Genomic DNA, 16775 nt, shown 5'->3' on the forward strand with positions numbered 1-16775 from the left:
CTTCTTGTCTGTGGGTTGGATGCTTCCTCCTGTCCTACTGTTGAACTGGTCTTGATTTTTACAAGTATGTACTTAAAAAAACAAATTTAGAGAAATTTCATATATTGAAGTCAGCTAGAAATATTTAGACACACACACACACAGTTTTCTGCTTTACTTTTTTTGACTAAAGACTAAGTGGCATTGCACTTATAAGAAACGTCTTTATTTCACCTGTCACTATAAGCCATTCAGGTCAACGCAGCCCCATCCACCTCCACAATCTCTCTGAGTTACTCCAGTATTGTCCACGTTCTTTCTTCCTGCTGGACTTTTCTGCTTTGTGTTTCCCTATCAGAAAGCCCCGCCCCAGCCCCGCTTGTTCACAGGTCTCTGCTCAGATGTCACTTCTTTGAAGAAGTTTTCAAACCATCAAGTTTGTTTCTTCTTGTCACTAGACTGTAAATACTGACAGTGAGGTCTGTGTCACTGCCACGCTTGGGCCTCAAACTAGGAGCTTTGATTTGCCTTTCCCTGATGGCTAAGGGATATTGATGGTTTCTTTAAGTATTTCTCAGCCATTTAAGACTCCTTTCTTGAGAATTCTCTATTTAAATCTATATCCCATTTTTAATTAGGTTATTTGGTTTTTATGATATCCAGTTTTTTTGAGTTCTTTATATATTTTAGATATTAGTCTTCTATTTAATGTGGAGTTGGTAAAAGTCTTTTCCCATTCTGTAGGATGCCTCTTTGTCTCATTGGTGGTGTCCTTTGCTTTACAGAAGCTTTTCAGTTTCATGAGGACCTATTCATTAAATGTTTTGGTTGTTTTTTGTTTTGTTCTGTTCTGTTTTTTTAAGATTTATTCATTTATTACATATACAGTGTTCTGCCTGCATATATGCCTACATGCCAGAAGAGGTCACTAGATCTCATTGCGGGTGGTTGTGAGTCTCCATGTGATTGCTGGGAACTGAAGTCGGGACCTCTGGAAGAGCAACCAGTGCTCGTAACTTCTAAGCCATCTCTCCAGCCCCCATTGATTTATTGTTGATGTTAGTGCCTTCACTATTGCTGTTCTGTCTAGGATGTTGTCTCCTGTGCCAACGTGGTCAAGCCTGTTCTTCACTTTCTCTTCTAGCAGGTTCAGAGAGTCCATAGTTATGCTAAGGCCATGGATGCATTTGAGTTGATTTTTGTTCAAAGTGATAAATTTCGATCTTTTGGGATTCTTCTACATGCTGAAATCATATTTTACCAGCACCATTTGGTGAATATGCAGTCTTTTTCCAGTGTGTATTTCTTGCCTCTTTATCAGAAATCAGATGTCCAAAGGTATGTAGACTTATATCTGAGACTTCAATTTGATTCCATTGATAAATGTGTTCATTTTAGAACTGATACCATGAAGTTTTTACAAGAGGTCTTTCTTTGGGCCACCAGCTCCTGAGTAATGAATGGCACATAGGTTTCTTATTAAGAATGAAAACTTAAAGCTGGGTGGTGGCAGAGCACACCTTCAATCTCAGAACTCCAGAAGCAGAGGCAAGTGGATCTCTGTGAATTTGAGGCCAGTCTGGTCTAAAGAAAGAGTTCCAGGACAAGACAGGCCTCAAAGCTACCCAGAGAAACCCTGTCTCAAAAAGAAACCAAAAAAAAAAAAAAAAAAGAAAGAAAAAGATATGAAGAAGAAAAAAAGAAAGAAATGAAGCTTGACCTTAGCTTAGGCTTACTCCCAACTATCTTTTAAAACTTAAATTAGCTCATTTATACTAATTTACATTCTGTCACTTGGTTCATTACCTCTTCTCAGTACTGTAAGCCTGAATTCCTCTGGGCCTGGCTGGTCAATCCCTTGCATCTCTGACTCTTTCCCAGAGTTCTAACCCTGCCTGAAAGTCCTCTCCTGTCTAGCTCTTGGTTATTCAGCAATTTATTAGGTAAGAGTGCAAAAAGATTATCCCAACAAGTTTTTATTGCTGTAGCTTCGTGCTACAACTTGAAATTAGAGGTGATGATGCCTCTAACAGTTCTTTTCAGGATGATTTTAGCTTTGCTGAGTTTTCTGTGTTTTCATTTGAAGTTGAAAATTTTCCTTTCAAGGACTGTGGAACTGAGTTGGAATTTTGATGGAGAGTGCGTTGAATCTGTAGATTGCTTTTGGTAAAATGACCCTTTTTACTATGTTAATCCTACTGTTCCACGAGCATGGGAGATCTTTCCACCTTCTGGTATCTTCAGTTTCTTTCTTCAGTGTCTTAAACTTTTTATCATACAAGTCTTTCACTTGCTTTTTTAGAGTTACCCCAAGATATTTTATTTTATTTGAGGTTATTATAAAAGGTCTGCGTTTTTTTCTAGTTTCATTCTCAGTCCATTTACCATTTATATATAGGAAGGACACTGGTTTTTGTGAGTTAATTTTGTATATACTACTTTGCTGAAAGTTTGTTTATCAGTGTAGGATTTTCCCAGTGGAATTTTCAGGGTCATTTATGTAATATTATCCTATCATCTGCTTTGATTTCTTTCCTCCCAACTTGTATCCCCTTGATCTTCTTCAGTTGTCCTATTGCCCTAGTTTTATATTGAATAGATATGAAAAGAATGGACAAGTTTGTCTTTTTTCTGATTTTACTGAAATTGTTATGAGTTACTCTCCATTTAAGTTGATGTGGCTACAGGCTTGCTGTAAACTGCCTTTATTATGTTGAGGTATGTCCTTTGTACCCTGATGTCTCCAGGACTTTTATCATGAAGGAATTTGTCAAAGGTTTTTTTCTGCACATAATCAGATGATCATGTGGCTTTGTATTTCAGTTTTATATGGTGAATTTTATTTACTGATTTTTATAGACGGAGTCATTCCTTCATCTCAGATGAAGGCTGCTTAACTGTGGTGGATGATCTTTTGCTTAGTTGTTGAATTTACTTTTCAAGTATTTTATTGAGAATTTGTGCATCTGGGTTCATAAAGAAAATTGATCTGTAATTCTTTTTCTTTGTTTGGTTCTTGTATGGTTTGGGTATTAGGGCAACTGTAGCTCCATAAAAAGAATTTAGCAATGTTCCTTTGATTTCTATTTTGTGAAATAATTTGAGGAGTATTGGTATTGATTCTTCTTTGAAAGTTTGATAGAATTCTGCACTGAGACCATCTGGCTCTGGACTTTTTTCTTTTGGGGGGGTGGAGTATTCCTCTACTTTTAATGACTGTCTCTAGTTGACTAGGGGTTATAGGTTTGTCTTAATTGCTTATCTGAGCTTAATATGACTTTGGCAAGTGGTATGAGTCAAGAAAATCATCCTCTTTTCTTTTCTTCTCTTTTTTTTGATTTTTCAATTTGGTAGAGTATAGGTTTTAAGTATGGCATGACGATTTTCTAAATTTCCTCAGTGTCTGTTGTTATGTCCTTTTCATTTCTGATTTTGTTAATTTGCATAATTTATCTCTGTCCTTTAGTAAGTTGAGCTAAGGGTTTGTCTATATTGTTGATTTTCTCAATAAACCAACCTTTTCTTTCACTGGTTCTTTTTATTGTTTTTCGTTTGTCTCTAGTTCATTGACTTCAGCCCAAATTTTGATTATTTCTTGCTGTCTACTCCTTTTGGGCATCGTTTCTTCTTTTTTGTTCTACAGTTTCCTGGTGTGTTGTTAAGTTACTAGTAGGGACCTCGCCAATTTTTTTTTTAATGTAGGCACTTAGTGCTATGAACTTGCCACTTAGAATCATTGTGCCCCATAAGTTTTGGTTTACTGAATTTTTATTTTCATTCAATTCCAGAAAGTTTTCAATTTCTTCTTTATATCTTGACTCATCATACATTCTGCAGTGAGTTGTTCAGTTTCCACGAGTTTGTAAACTTTCTGTTGCTTATGCTGTTGCTGATATACAGCTTTAATCCATGGTGATCTGACAGGACGCAGGGTGTTATTTTCTTGTATCTGTTTATACTTGGTTTGTGTCTGATTATATATTCAGTTTTGGAGAAAGTTCCATGAAGTCCTGAGGAGAAAGCATATTCTTTTGTGTTTGCATGAAATGTTCTGTAACTATCTGTTAGATCTATCTGGTTTATAAAGTCAGTTAGCTCCAGCATTTCTCTCTTTAGTTATTGTCTGGATGACCTGTCTATTGGTCAGAGTTGGGCACTAAAATCTCCCACTATCCGTGTGTGAGCGTCAATATGTGATTTAAGCAGTCGTAGTGTTTCTTTTATGAATGTGAGTGTCATTGTGTTTGGTGCACAGATGTTAAGAATTGCAATGTTCTCTTGGTGGATTTTTCCTTTGGTGAGTATGTTGTGTTCTTCCTTCTCTCTTCTGAATAGTTTTGGTATGAAGTCTCTTTTCTCAGGTGTTAAAATGGTTTCACTGGCTTGCCTTTTATGTATATTTGCTTGGTCTTTTTCCATCTTCTTACCTGAGGTGATGTCTATCTTTGATATTCAAGTGTGTTTCTTGGGTGCAACATAAGGATGGATCCTGTTTTTGCATTCATTCTGTTAGTCTGTGTTTTTTATTGGAGAGTTGAAATCATTGCTGTTGAGAGTGAGGAGCAGTGTTTTGATTCTTGTTATTTTGTTTATTTTCCTTTGTTTTCCTTTGTTTTGATTTGCTGTCCTAGGATTCTTTAATCTTCATATTTTCTTGGTTGTGGTAACCTCCTCAGATTGAAGTTTTCCTTCAGGCACCTTCTGTAAGACTGAATTTATAGACATTCCTTAAATTTGATTTTATTACGAAACTTCTTTCTTTTCCCATCTATTGTGATTGAAGATTTTGCTAAGTATAGCATTCTGGGTCTGGGTCTTAGGGTCTGTAGAAGTCTGTCCAGGCCCTCTATCTTTTAAAGTTTCCATCAAGAAGTCAGGTCTCATTCTAATGGGTCTGTCTTTCTATGCTGCATGGCCTTTTCCCCTTTGAAGCTTTTAATATTCTTTCATTTCTGTACATTTACTGTTTTGATTATTATGTGCCAAGGGAATTTTCTTTTCTGATACTTTCTACCTTTTATTCTGCACGTTTCTTGTACAATTATAGGCAGCTCCTCCTTTAGGTTAGTGACATTTTTTTCTATAGTTTTGTTGAAAACATTTTCTGTGCATTTGAACTTGGTTTCTTCTGTTCATACTATTCTTAGATTTGCTTTCAGTGTACCAGATTTCCTGGACATTTCGTGTCTGAAGTTTTTTAGATTTTACATTTTCTTTAATCAAAATATTAATTTCTTCTATCGTGTCTTTAATGCCTGATATTTTCTTTTCCATCTCTTGTATTTTGATGGTGAGACTTGTCTCTGAGTTTCCTGTTTGAGTTCCTAAACTTCTCACTTCCAGATTTCCCACAGTTTGGATTTTCTTCATTGATTCTTTTTACTTTCACATCTTAAACCATTTTATTAACATTTTTCCACTGTCTGAGCTTTCATTGATTTCTTTAAGGGATTTTTCCATTTCCTCTTTAGAGACCTCTATCATATTCATGAAGGGTATATTATGAGCCTTGTCCTGTTTTTCAACTATGTTGCATGTTTCAGGGCTGACCATGGTAGGGTTGCTGGGCTCTGATGAAGACATAGTGTTCTGGATGTTATTGATTGTGTTTTTATGGTGGCATCTAGACATCTGGGTTTGGGAAGACTGTAATTCTAGGTGCTGATATTTGGTCTTGTCTTTGTTGTGTGGGTGTTTTGTTCCTTGGTTTCCATTGCCCTCTGTGTATTGCCTTGTAGGGAATTCTTCTGGGTTCCAGTAGCTAGGGTGTGGCTACGGGGGGTTCCAGAGATGATGTGTTTCTAGGTGTTGGGAGCTGACACTTAAAAAAAGGGATGGGCTGGAAGTGGGAGTCTACAGGTCCTTGAGAGGGAGGAAAGCGGGGTGTTCCCCCGGGATCTGCTTAGTTCCTGTAAATAAGGGTAGAGAGTAAGGAGAGGCCACAGTAGCTAGACTGCTAAAGCACTGGGGATGAGACTGGGGAATTTGGCGCAGAGGAGGAAGAGTGAAGACCTGAAGTTTGACTACTTACTTCGCTGGCCTACTTGATCCTCAGGCAGGCGTGTTTGGTGGGCTCCCAAGGAATGTCTGCTGGGTTTGGGACCTAAGAAACAAGGGGATAAGTGGAAAGGAAGGTTGGAGGAGAAGATGGCTAATCCACTGGAGTCGGGAAGAGAAGAAAGAGAGGCTGCAGAGGAGCGGGGGAAGAGACTGGGAGTCAGTTGTAGGAATGAAAGGTGAAGCTCTGCAGTTAGCCTTCCTGCTTCCCTGGGTGATGTGGAGTGAGGGTTCCCAGGGATGCCTGCTGGAGTTGGGAACTGGGGAAATGGAATGATGGGGAGGAAGATCGGAGCAGATGATCTGTATAACCCTCTGAGATGGGCCAGGGGGGAAGGGGCACCACAGGTGATCTGCCGCTACAGAGCTGGTAGTGAGACTCTGTAATCTGTTCCTTATCTCTTTGCTTCCCTTCACTGCCAACGTTTTCAGTCCCCTCATCTATTTCTCTCCTTGTTCCTGCACTATGGCCATTGTCAGACATCTGGACTTAGCAGCTTGACCTCTAAATTATGTCTTTATTATCATCATTCAGGCTCAGTTTGGGCCGGATAACTCCCATTTCCGGGTTATATTTTTATTAATCACACCATTAAGGTTGAGTTCTTGCCCTAAAGTCTACATCATTCAAATGAGACCAGTGTATCAGTTCTTTTTCTCATTCCTGCAAGAAAATACTTGGCAACAGCAACTCCAAGAAGAGAGGGTTTGTTTTGGATGACAGTCCAGGGTAGAGCCTATCCTGGTGATGCCATCACGGCGGCAGCAGTTTGAGGCAGTCAGAAGTCCTGCATCCACAATGGGGAAGCAGGGAGGAATGGATTCACATACTCAGCTCTCTTCATCCTTTTTAGGGAATTTGGGATGCTGGCCCATGGAATGGGGCCGTCTACATTTTCAGTGGCTTTTCCAACTTCAGTTAACCTGGCCTAGAAAATCCCCACAGATTTTCCCAGAAATCTGTTTCTAGGGTTACTCCAAATCCCGTCAAGCTGATAAGCAAGATTAACCATCACAGACAGCAATTCATGACCAATTTGTTTCTAATATTTTCACATGATAGTGCTTGAGGCCAAATTTCCAATAGAAAAGATATATGTTTTTCAGAAGTCAGTGGTATTATACCATAAAGAAGTGACAAACAGGTCACATTGTGCTGACTCAGCAAGGTGTGTTTTTGTATTTAGCAATATATGTGTTTATGTGTGTCTATGCATATCCACATATAAATATATATAATGAAAATATTTTTAAAAAGAGATCACTAATTTAAAGAAAACAAGAAGAGAGAAAGTGAGGTACATAAGAAACTTTGAGGAGAGGAAAGGAAAGGGAGAAATTATATAATTACAATATAATCCTAAAAAATGAGAAAAATATTTTAAAGGCAAAGAAAGAGTGGAGCAGAACATAAACATTCTGAGTGTTTCTACTTTGTGTAGATGGGTGAAAATCCACTGCTGGGAAGTTAATGGTTTCAAGAAGAGAGAAAATGCATCTCAGAGCAGGATGAAGAAATGAGTCCAAGTCCCTTTGCTTCAGAGCAGCGCCTCAGCTTATAGAAATGTGAGTGACATGGTCCTATTTTTCCCTGGTCCCACTGAGAGTGTTCAGATAACTATTTACGCATGATTGGCAATGGTCAGAAATGTAGCACTTTTGCCCCATCTGTGACTTGTTTTCCTGCTATGGAAATGGATAAGCCGAGTGTTGGTAAGCCAAAATGTTTCCATGCTGATATCCAACTCACGTTAACTAAAGAAAGAGTATAAACTGAAGGTCTATTTGTTCCGTTTATGCTTACTCTAGACATAATCCTAACAAGTTTGGCCACCTAAATTCTCTACTCACAACACTTAGAAATCAAAAATAAGAAATATAAAAAGTAGAGGAAAAAAGCGTGTTGAAAAACAAAATTAGACAACTAAGGCAGCCTGCCTTAGGGGAAGAGACGTGTTACAGACAGAAGTTTAGGGGGTGGGGTATGGTGCTATACACCTTTAATCCCAGCCGTCCATCTCTGAGTTCAAGGCCACCTTTGTCTACCCCAGGACATCTGGAGCTACACAGAGAAACCCTGTCTCAAAACACACAACAAACAAACCAACAACAAAATAACAAAGAGAAGTTTAGTGTCACTTTATGTCAGGACTAATTCTTCCCTCGAACAATGATGAGGGCATGAAGGCATCCTAAGGCAAGTCAAGAACAGATTTTATTAAGCTATGCTCCCTTAGAGGAGACAGGTGAGTTTGAAATATGTTGGAGACTGTTTCCAGCCTCTCTTCTATCAGTGACCTCCTCTTTCTGTAAGCAATGGTTTCATTCTAAAACAAAAATATCATCTCTCTGTTTCCCTGGTAAGGCCTTCAATGGCTTCTTCATCTTTGCCACAATCTAAACTGCTTTGCCTGCTACACAAAGCTATTCACAGACAGTAATTCATGTTTCTTCATTAGACCCCACCCCCGACCAGAAGCTCCTGGCCTATCCCACTGTGTTCCAGATTTAAGATCTAGAGACAGTTCCTTAAATAACAACTACAATATTTCCATCCACTGAGCACTTGCCATGTTTCAGTTATGACACTAAGAACTTTTGTGCATTTTATCATTTATATATTAATTGACTCTTAGTGAAAACACGGTTGAATGGCTAGCTAGTTATTTTGCAGCTAGTCAACAGCTAGCTGTGGGCAATATTAAAACGAGGAGATCTGATTCTTGGTAGGCAGAAGCCTTCTCTGAGAACCCCATATGGTCATTTCCTCATACTCTTTTGCTCATTCTGACTTACAGGGTTGTTTGTCAATATAATGGAATAAAAGGAATGCTTAACTTTAAGGAAACTTGCAAATGTCTTTCTGAACTGGATTGCCCATTAATTTCAAATGTAACAGAATATCCTCATAAGAGGATGGCCTTCATCCTTGCTGTTTGTGTTTGTCAGGGATAAATGGAGAGATGGATACATAGATGGATGGATGAATGGGTGGATGAATGGAAAGAATTTTCTTTAAAACATTTTATTATTGTTAGTACATATGTGTGCACACACAAGTGTGCATGTGCGTGTGCATATGTCTGTGTGTGTTTGTGTGTGTGCACACACATATACTGATATGTGCTATGGCACTTGTGTGGGAGAACAGAACAACTTTCTGGTATCAAGTCTCATCTTTCACCATATGGGTACCGGGGACTGAACTCAGGTCATCAGAGTTGGTGACAAACTTCTTTACTAACTGAACCATCTCACAGGCCCCAGAATATTTTTATAGGCAAGATTAAGGGAATTTCCCACCCATCTGCCTGGTGAAAAATTTAAATTCAAAGGGCATCAGGTAAATGCATATCAGTGTGATGAGGTAAGAAGAAAATACAGGTCCGGATGCACTTTGAGTGACTAAAAACTCCATGGCACATCTGAAAAAAAAGACAAACAAACAAACAAGAATTACAGTACCCTGGAGTAAGTGCAAACAACATTTTTATACCTTCTGCTTTCTACCTAAATTCTTTTCAGTTCAGCAGAAAAATAACTTCTTCGTTTTCCTAGAAAATGTTTCCACTGTGGCTCAAAAAGGCATATGTATGCCTCTTTAGGAAGTTTTTTCTGCATTCACTGAGAGTTTGTGCAAAGGGGTCCAGAATAAAAGACACTATTTTACATATCTTTCCATACTGTGCTAGATAAATACTGTACAAATAGCCTGTCTTAGAAATCAGATACACGTATATGTAAATGCATATTTTCAAATACAGGTAGACAGACAGACAGAGTAGATCAACTGATTTCCATTAAAATATACTAAAATCAAAATATTAAAGAATAACAAATATGAAAGTTTTTGAGGGTTGTGTGAAATTTTGGTTGCATTCTGACAATAAAGTTTTCTTTGTGTCAGAGGGTAAAGCTAGCCACTAGCTGACCAAAATTAACCATAGGAGTTTTGGAGGACTGAGGACAGATAGGAGACAGGAAGTAGTTAGAGCTGAGAGAGGATCTCAGCCTTTTTGGATGGAGGAACAGAGGAGCCAGAAGTCACTGGTGGTTTCTCCACTGTTTCTCTGATTGTAACATGAGGACCAGCTTGTTGGGGTTTCTGTCCTGCCCAGTACCCCACAGCCAGCAAACCCCAAACAAAATCACACACAGGACTCCATAAGATTCTAAACTGATTGGCCCATTAGCTCAGTCTACTTATTAGCTCTTATAACATATGTTACCCCATTATCTTTATCTACGTTAGCCATATGGCTTGGTACTTTTTCCAGCTGTCAGCTTACATGTTGCTGCTTCGGTGATCTGGGCAGGAGTGACAGAGGGAGCTTCCTGCTTCCCAGAATACTCCTGTTCTCTTTGCTCCACCCCTACTTCCTATCTGGTTTTCCCGCCTATACTTCCTGCCTGGCCAATCAGCATTTATTTAAAATATGATTGACAGATTACAGACAATTCTCCCACACCATCTGATCATTCAGGTTCTTACCCTAATATCTGACTCCCAGGTTTTTATTGATAAAGAATAATTCGATAAATGTATCATTTGAGTACTGAATCAAGGCTTCATTTGAATGGCTCACTTCTTTGGAAAATGGTCATTCTGACTTTTAGAGATGTTTGACCACATAATGAAATAATAAAAGCATTATTTTAAATTTTACCGATCAAATAAAAGGCAAGGGAACTTTAAGATGTTTCATGGAGATTTTCACTCCATTCTGACCTAAGCTACGCATTGGTTTCTAGTGCAGTTGAACTTTGTCCCAAATAATTATATGAGGAGGGTTGTGACAAACAGTAATGAAAATCAATATATCTTAATTAAAACTGATAACATATATTTTACCATCTGTAAACTTGAAGCAGAAATCTTAATTTCTGAGTATTCATGGAGTAGAAGTGTAGAAAAAAAAGGATTCTTTTAACCTTGTCCTTCATTTGAAATGGACCACATACCAAATTTATAACACTTATACATTTTATTAAATTAGTCAACTACTAGCATTTATTGACTAAAGTCTTGAGCACCATTTGAATGCTGCATTTACTACTTTTAGAAAAAGGCAGGTTTCTCTGGATTCATCAAGGGGGAAGTCAGAGGAGAAATCTCGCTCATTTTACAGCTGAAGAAGAAATTCAAACACTATTTTTCTCTAAAACTTTTTGATTTTTTTGTTTTTGTTTTTTAAAGACAGGGTCTCATGTAGTCCAGGCTAGCCACTATGTAGCTGAGGATGACCTTGAACTCCTGATCCTTCTGCCTCCACCTCCCATGTGCTGGGATTATTGGCATGTGTACCATGATTGGTTGATGTCATGTTGGGTGGATTGTCAAGCCCAGGGCTTCTTTATACTAAATAAATGTGCTAAGAGCTATCAACTGAGACATATCCCTTTCCCCCAACATTAGCTTTTGATGTGGGGAACAGATGGTTAATATAGCTATGAGTGTTTGCTATTAAAAAAATAAGTATTTTAATATTATAACATCCTATCACATTAAAGGTCAAAAAATCCCTAATTGTTGATGGGTTTTGTTGTTGCTATTTTAGTTTGGTTTGCATTTGTTGTTTCTGGTTGTTATTTTGCTGTTTTGTTTTGTTTTGAGACAGTATTTCACGATGTAGCCCAAGTTGGCCTTGAGTTGACAATTGTCTGGTCCCAGCCTCCTTGGTGTTAGGCTATCAGGCATGTACCTCCAGATTGAGCTTTTCTTTTTGCCTAAAGTTTTAAAATATTTTAATCCACATATAGTGCTTATCCCCTCAACTAAAGCAAATTAACAGTTCTATAATACAGTTTTAGTCTCTATGAATGGGATAAATATGTGTAGCAAGAACTAAATTTCTAGTCTAGTAACCAATGTCTTTGCTTATATAGTAAAGCAACAAAAAGACTTCAACAATTCTATTGCAGAATACATACTGCATACTTAATTTGATCGGCATATACACACACACATACACACACTCAAACACACTGCTCTCTTTTTTCAAAGAAGTAAAAACAGTATTATGTAATATTATTTTTGTAAAACAACTTAGAACAATCTGCCTTGGAGCTGGAAAAATGGCTAGGGGGTCAAGAGTGTGTCCTGCTCTTGTAGAAGATCCTAGCTCAGTTTCCATTACTGATGTTGGGCATCTCACGACTGCCTGTAACAGCTCTAGGGCTATTTGTTACCTTTGACATCTTCATGAATCTACACTCATGTACACGTCAGTGACACATATATGCATAATTAAAAATAAAAATAATTATGAAGTTTATCATTTTTATGGTTTTAACTCTTTTACATTTTGTGATGGTGGATAACTACATAAAAATATATTGAATAGTGAGAGTGCAATGTGAGGAACCATAGCCATGGAATGGCTGCTCCAGCGCTATGGAAAGAAGTTCATTGAAATGGATGGATTGGGTCTGGGTAGTTTTGTTGTGTGATTTTTTTTTAACTCCTAACTTCTTTATATTAAATTTTTAATTTAAAAATATATAAAAGAGATAATATAATATAAAATAAAACGAGTATTTTCTTGTCCATATAAATAATTGAACAACAAAAACAACAAAACAAAAAATACGTCTCGTAGGATTTCATCATTTTATTTAATTTCCCACAGTACCTAATTATCTTTAGAGTACTTTGTTAACTGTTGTTTTCTTAAGGTAAATGACAATTCTGTAAAATGAAGGGTGCTGTTCGTAAAATTATTTTAAGCTGAATCACAGAAACCTGTGATGGTTTTTCCTCAGTCAATAACAGTATCATCATCATCATCATTATTGTTATTGTTTGTCAATACAAGAAAAAAGATCTTCATCTTCCCAAACTTACCATTATAATCACTTTTTAGTTGACACGTTCCAGTAGAAGGATACTGGTTTATTAACTCTACACTTGGCCAAACAAGGTCTTTTTCTTGAAAAGGATGGCGGCTGCACAAATCTTTTATAGCATCAGGGAGGTAGAATATGAACACCAAAACTTTGATAAAGAACTCACTGTCCACTTTTTCATCTCACTTAGCCTTCTGTGTGGTACTTAGGTCTTGAACCAATTAGAAAGATCCCGATAAGCACTAAATCACATCCAGGGCCAAATCTAGGAGGTCTTACAGCTGAGTTGTGTGGTTCACATTTTTTCAGGAATTTGCTATGGTGTCCTATCCATTCACATTAACTCACCAGATTTCACATTCCCAAAGCAAAAGCATCTGTCCCACTGTAATGCTAACCACACAGACAATTACTTATGGGGTGTGCCCTTCTCTTCAGATTATAAACCATGGAGTGGGGACTTGTGCTCATAAGAATCTATCTCCCTAAGCCCTACCAGAGTACCTGGTATGATAATATTTGTAAATGTCCATTTGCATATATATATATATATATATATATATGTATATATGGTAATGTGTGTGAAAGACTGTGGCTGTAGTGCAGTGATAAAGTGTTACGTCGTGTTCATGAGGCCCTAGGTTCAGTCCGCAGCACTGTATGAGGAGGGAGAGAGAGAAAGAGAGAGGGAAAGAGAAAGAGAGAGAGAGAGAGAGAGAGAGAGAGATTGTGTTGTAAGGACTCCTGATCGAAGGTACTGCTTACTTTCCCCAGTTAATCTCACTGCTTCCATTTCTGCTTTGCTGATCCAGAGCAGGTCTATACAGCTAGAGACCAGCAGGTGTAGCAGGGCACAAAGCACAGAGCAGCCTAACATCTCTGGAAGGGGCAAGAAGGACTTGACCAAGAGCCATTCTGTGAGCTCTCCAAATGAGGGGACATCTGCTCCACCTTGCTAAGCTGCTTTGAGAATTTTGCATTTTACAGGAATACACAGAATAACAATATCTTTACTTTTTAGATATCCCTCAAGCCCCCAGGATGTATGTCTCCCCCATTTCTGTGTTTGTTTGCATAGTGTGTTTGTGATTTCAAATCTATCTCCTGCTCTTCCTTCACTTAAAAACTAAAGAAATGTTTCTTAGTAATCACTTCTTCTCCCGGTTGTCCTGAAAATAAAGACTATAAATAAAATCTTTATTTTGTTTCTTTCCCATACTTTTTGGCTCTTCAGTTCTATCTTAATGTCTGTCTTCTCTCATTTTTTTTTAACTCTGTTGGGTTCTTATGACAAAAAAGTGCTGTTTAGTCCCAAGTGGAGTCACAACTTGACTGTCTTTACCTGTTTTATAATCAGTGTGTAGGAGCTATTTCCTTCCATGTTGGCTCATAAAGTCCTCAAAGGCCTAGTCTTCAGCTTGGTCCTATAGCAATATGGCAGAAAGCTGAAGAGGTGGCCTGAGACCTAGAGTGGTGGCTACGTCAATGACAGGTTTATTGTGCAAGCATCAGCATCTGAGTTTGATCCTCAGCACCCACCTACATAAGAAGACATGTGGTGGAGTTTATGATTTTGATTCTGGGAAGACGTAAACCAGAGACCACCTGCGAGTCATTGATCAGCCAAACTCTCCTAATCAGTAAGTTACAGGCTAAGTGAAGAATGCTGTTTCAAAGGGGAAAATTAATAAAGAAATAAATGATAAAGAAGATGCACAGCCCGTGAGGAATGGCATTTGAAGTTGACCTCCAGGCTCCCCCCACACACACACACACACACAAGCATGCATTCAAGTCCTAGGCTTAAATACAGTGGCTCTGTCCTTGGAGGTGGTCTGGGGATTCCTTCATTTGCATCTAACCACAAAGGGAGCAAGTCTCCTCCTCCAAGCACTCTCCCCACGATGCACTGCCTTGAGACAGACCCCCAAATGAAATGGGAAGAACCTCCAAGGCTGTGAGTGGAAAGAAACCTTTTCTCTTCATAACTGATTGTTTCGGGTATTGGTTAAAATTCTATAAGGCTGAATAACACAATATGTTTAGTCTCTATAAAGTTGTAACTTGTACTCCGTAACTCTAAACTTCAATGATATTACAGCAATCGTTAAATGAGATAACTTTTCATATCTCAAACCCCAAATGTACTAAACTAATGAATAGTATTTTTTAATGATGCAACTTTTTCTTTTGTCTTTATTACTCTCTTTGGAATAATGTCATAAATAGCTATGAGTATATTGAAACACACATGGTACATATTTTATAGGTATATATTCCCTTCATGGTATTTGTATTGATAAAACACGGTATCAATATTTCCCCATTTTACCACCTTCTCCTCCAGAAAATGAAAATGTATGTGTTAGTTATAGCTGTATCTGGAAAATGTGGTGTGGTCTGGAAAGATGTTATGTAAAATTATAATATAAAAAGATGCTATGTGAAGATATAATTGCTGACTCAATTGTCTTGCTTAATTTGGACTTGATGAATTATTTATTTAAAAGTTTTTATCTTCCTTCTATAAGTGAAATTCACTCTCACAAGAGGTGGAATCTCTGATAAAATGGGCAACTATTCCAGTTTGCTTGGACGTGGATGTTCCCTGGCATAGAACCTCCAGCGTTAAACCTGAGTGAAACTGATGTGCTCCAGGAGAAAGCAGAATTTTCAGTCACTTATGGTCAAGGAGGATATTCACAGAACATACGACACAGGATACAGCAAAGCTTAGCAGAGCCTCAAGGAAGTCACCTTTACTAAGTATTCTGGCTCAAATCTGTGTCACCATGTGTCAACTCCATACCTTCTGCCCACTCACAGGCTTCCTCCCGTTAATCTTTACTTTCTCCCCACAACTTCAGTTACTACTAAAATGTAGGCAACATAATTATAACCTGTCTTTAGAGTCAGAAGACAGATTTTAATTTCAGTAGAACTATGAATCAGCCATGGCCAAATGGATCAGAAAAGTGGCCTACCACTGAGATTTTGTAGAGCAGAGACTGTGACTTTTGTCTTATCCATAAATGAGACTGCCCAGCCTTCTGGTGTGAATCTGGTTCCGTTATTCCTCCACCCTAGTTACTCTTTCAGCTGTTGGAGTTCAAGCTCACTCTCAGAGGCGAGTTCATGAACAAGTGTGAAATACAAGCATTGGGCTTCTCACTCTGTAGCCAAATGCCCTTCGACTGATCTTTCACAGCATATAGCACATTCCTCCAACAGGCTACGATGGAGCATTGACAGCCTTCTTCAGGTCTCCAGCCATCTGTTTGCCAGCTTCATCATCTGCTCTTTGAGGCATCCAAACTGCCCTTTAGACAGGAAATACTGCAGTCTGTCTGGAGTTTTCCCAACTCATTCACAAGACTTTCGGCTCTTTCACCAACAGACTGATATGTATATCTCAATGTTCTGATTTTATCAGCTGCAAGAACTTTGTTTCCAAATACTTCATGAAAAATGCAACATTGCTTTCAACATTTAAGCTTAAAACCTCACATTCCTCAAATTATCTATGCAAAATGCCTGACTCATAGCATAAATATTTTAGGGTAAGTGGTTTTTAAGAATCTGCAACTAAACGTTGTGATTGAGCAGCCACTTCTATATCTGAACAACACAATAAACTCAGACAATCTTTTCTTTTCTTAAATAGTTTCATCTCTTACTTAGGTGGTGATGGCACACCTCTTTAGTCCCAGCACTCAAGAGGCAGGTGGATATCTGAGTTCAAGGCCATCCTGCTCTACAGAGAGAGTTCCAGGACAGTCAGGGCTACACAGAAAAACCATGTTTCAAAAGAACAAAAAAAACAAACAATAACAACAAAAAAGAATTTTGTCTTTTGCTTTCATGGAGCAACATTAACTCTCATCTGTTTTAGC

This window comes from Myodes glareolus, chromosome 12 (assembly GCF_982192425.1).
Source record: "Myodes glareolus chromosome 12, mMyoGla1.1, whole genome shotgun sequence".
Taxonomy (NCBI): domain Eukaryota; kingdom Metazoa; phylum Chordata; class Mammalia; order Rodentia; family Cricetidae; genus Myodes; species Myodes glareolus.